Below are 3,523 nucleotides of genomic sequence, written 5' to 3'. Positions count from 1 at the left end.
CAACTTGGATGGAAACTCATCAAGGAGAGAAGCAACTTAGAACTAAGGGGAAATTTTCTGACAGGGAGGACAAATTAACCAGTGGAACAGCTTGCCACCAGATTTGTGGGTGCTCCATCACTGGAGATTTTAAAGAAGAGATTGGACAGCCACTTGTCTGAAATGGTATAGGATCTCCTGCTTGAGCAAGGGGTTGGGCTAGATGACCTTCCAGGTTTCCTCCAATTCTGTTATTTGGTCTTTTTATTCCGGAAACTGATACGAAGAGGAACGGTTCAGTCTTCAAAGTGTTAGCCACGAATATGGGCCGGTTTAGCTCAGGCTGGTAAGGCCTGTTATTAAAACACAGTAGCCTGCAATTACTGCAGGTTCAAGCCCGGCCCAAGGTTGACTCAGCCTTCCATCCTTTATAAGGTAGGTAAAATGAGGACCCAGATTGTTGGGGGGGCAATAAGTTGACTTTGTAAATATACAAATAGAATGAGACTATTGCCCTATACATTGTAAGCCGCCCTGAGTCTTCGGAGAAGGGCGGGGTATAAATGTAAACAAACAAAAAAAAAGAATTGGATCCTGTGCGCCTGTGTGCCCAATTCCCGTTTGAAAACCATGCAAACCGGTGACCCTTGCCACATCAGGTGGTGGGGAGTTCCACAGTTTCATTCCCTGCTCGCTTAGCCTGGTTCCTGAGTTAATCATGAAAGAAAGTGAGAAAGTTCAGTCTGGGTTTGCACCGTGGGGTGAGCCCCAGAGGGAATCCAAGAGGGTGGGTTGATGCAACTTGTCAACACACACAGACACACACAGAAAGAGAGAGAGAGAGAGAGACAGACAGGCAAACAGAGAGAGAGAAACAGAGAGAGAGAGACAGAGACAGAAAGAGACACAGAGAGAGAGGGAGACAGAGAGGGAGACAGAGGGAGAGACAGAGAGAGAGACACAGACAGAGAGAGAGACACAGAGAGACAGAGAGAGAGGGAGAGACAGAGAGACAGAGAGAGAGGGAGACACAGAGAGAGACACAGACAGAGAGAGAGACAGAGAGAGGGAGACACACACAGAGAGACAGAGAGAGAGGGAGACACAGAGAGACACAGAGAGAGGGAGAGACAGAGAGAGAGGGAGAGAGAGAGACACAGACAGAGAGGGAGACAGAGAGAGAGACACACAGAGAGACAGAGAGAGAGGGAGACAGAGAGAGAGAGACACAGAGAGACAGAGAGAGAGGGAGACAGAGAGGGAGACAGAGAGGGAGACAGAGAGAGAGACACAGAGAGACAGAGAGAGAGGGAGAGACAGAGAGAGAGGGAGACAGAGAGAGAGAGACAGAGAGAGAGAGAGAGAGAGAGAGGGAGAGAGAGGGAGGGAGAGAGACGCAGAGGAAGAGAGAGACGGGGAGAGAGAGAGAGACAGAGAGAGACACAGAGAGAGAGGGAGATAGAGAGGGAGAGACACAGAGAGAGAGAGATGGAGAGAGAGACGGAGAGAGAGAGACAGAGAGAGGGAGAAACAGAAAGAGAGAGAGAGAGAGATGGAGAGAAAGACAGAGAGAGAGGCCGAGACAGAAACAGAGAGAGAGAGAGAGAGAAAGAGACACACAGAGAGAGGGAAAGAGAGTCGGGGAGAGACAGAGACAGAGAGACAGAGACAGAGACACACACACACATAGACAGAGAGAGACAGAGAGAGACTCTTGGCATTCACACTTATCAGGCTTGATTTTGGGGTGAGTGCAATCGCTAGATCGCCAGCCAGCTTTCCTTTGCAAGCCGACCTGCCTGCTGCGGGTTCAAGGAACAGGCAAAACTCAGCTTTAGCAAATGCGAAAGGCTTGTGATCTTATGCAGATGGCCGAGTCCCTCCCCAGGTGAGCCCAGACGAGCCTCTTGCGCAAACAGCCACCGCCCTGATTCGCACCGTCTGCGCAGGTGAGGGTTTGGCAGAGTGACCAACCCTTTCGGATAAACTCAAGACGAACGGGAGTGCCAGGCGGTGCTTTTCATGATAACTCATCTCTCTCCTTTCTGGTCGAAATATTATTATTATTATTATTTTATTTACACAAAATGACAGCATACACAGCAATGCTGGATTTCGTAGTTATCTCGTTTGCTGTGTATACTGTCATTTTGTATTATTATTATTATTATTATTATTATTATTATTATTATTATTATTATTATTATTATTATTATTATTATTATTATTATTATTATTGCAGTTTTTAAAATGCTTTCAGGGGTTCCATGTTGGCCTCCAGCCTCCGTGAACTGGCTAGCTCGTCTAAAGAAAAGAAGAATTTTAGAATAGAAGAGAGCTGGAAGGGACCCTGGAGGTCTTCTAGTCCAGCCCCCTGCTCAAGCGGGAGAATGACAGGATAGCAGTCTTCCAGTATTTGAGGGGCTGCCACGAAGAGAAGGGGGCCCACCTATTCTCCAAAGGACCAGAGGGCAGGAGAAGAAACAAGGGAAACTAATCCAAGAGAGAAGCAACCTGGAATTAAGGAGAAATTTCCTAACAGCGAAGACCAGTGGAACATCTTGCCACCAGATATTGTGGGCGCTTCAACATTGGAGATTTGAAAGAAGAGACTGGAGAGCTATTTGTCTGGAATGATCTAGGGCCGTGATGGCGAACCTATGGCATGCATGCCATAGGTGGCACGCGGAACCATATCGGTGGGCATGTGAGTGTTGCACTAGCTCAGCTCCGTCACGCGCATGCTGATTTTCGGGCCTTCTGGGCCCACCGGAAGTCGAGAAACAGGCTGATCTGGGCTCTGGAGGGCCTCCAGGTGGGGGTAAGGCCCATTTTTTTGCTCTCCCCAGGCTCCAGAGCCTTTCTAGGAGCCTGGGGAGGGTGAAAACGGCAGGAAACGCACCATCTCTGGCCTCCGGAGTCCTCTGTGGGGGTGAGGAAGGCCATTTTCGCCCTCTCCAGGTTCCTAGAAAGGCTCTGGAGCCTGGGGAAAGCAAAAAAATGGGATTTCTGGTCCCACCGTGTCATCACGTGCCAAAAGCGTGGGGAGCGTGGGGGGGCGGGGTCACGCGTGCATGCGCAAAGGGGCAGGGGGCATTCAATTATGGGTGTGGGCACACACGCGCATGACCCCCCCCCCATGCTCCCCCCACTTTTGGCACACGACGGCAAAAAGGTTAGCCATCACTGTTCTAGGGTCTCCTGCTCCTCCTCCTCCAGCAGGGGGTTGGACTAGAAGACCTCCAAGGTCCCTTCCAGCTCTCTTCTCTTCTCTTCTCTTCTCTTCTCTCCTCTCCTCTCCTCTCCTCTCCTCTCTTCTCCTCTTCTCTTCTGCCAGAGTGAAAAATCAGGTTTCTTTCGGAAACTTGTGTTGGTTACCACCTTTAAAGCGCTCCATGGCTTAGGGCCCGGGTACTTACGGGACCGCCTGCTGTTACCCTATGCCTCCCACCGACCTGTACGCTCACACAGAGAGGGTCTTCTCAGGGTGCCGTCCGCCAAACAATGTCGGCTGGCGGCCCCCAGGGGAAGGGCCTTCTCTGTT

The sequence above is a fragment of the Ahaetulla prasina genome, chromosome 17 (assembly GCF_028640845.1).
Source record: "Ahaetulla prasina isolate Xishuangbanna chromosome 17, ASM2864084v1, whole genome shotgun sequence".
In the NCBI taxonomy this organism is placed as follows: Eukaryota; Metazoa; Chordata; class Lepidosauria; order Squamata; family Colubridae; genus Ahaetulla; species Ahaetulla prasina.
The sequence above is the reverse complement of the archived record's forward strand: the minus strand, read 5'-3'. Positions refer to the sequence as shown.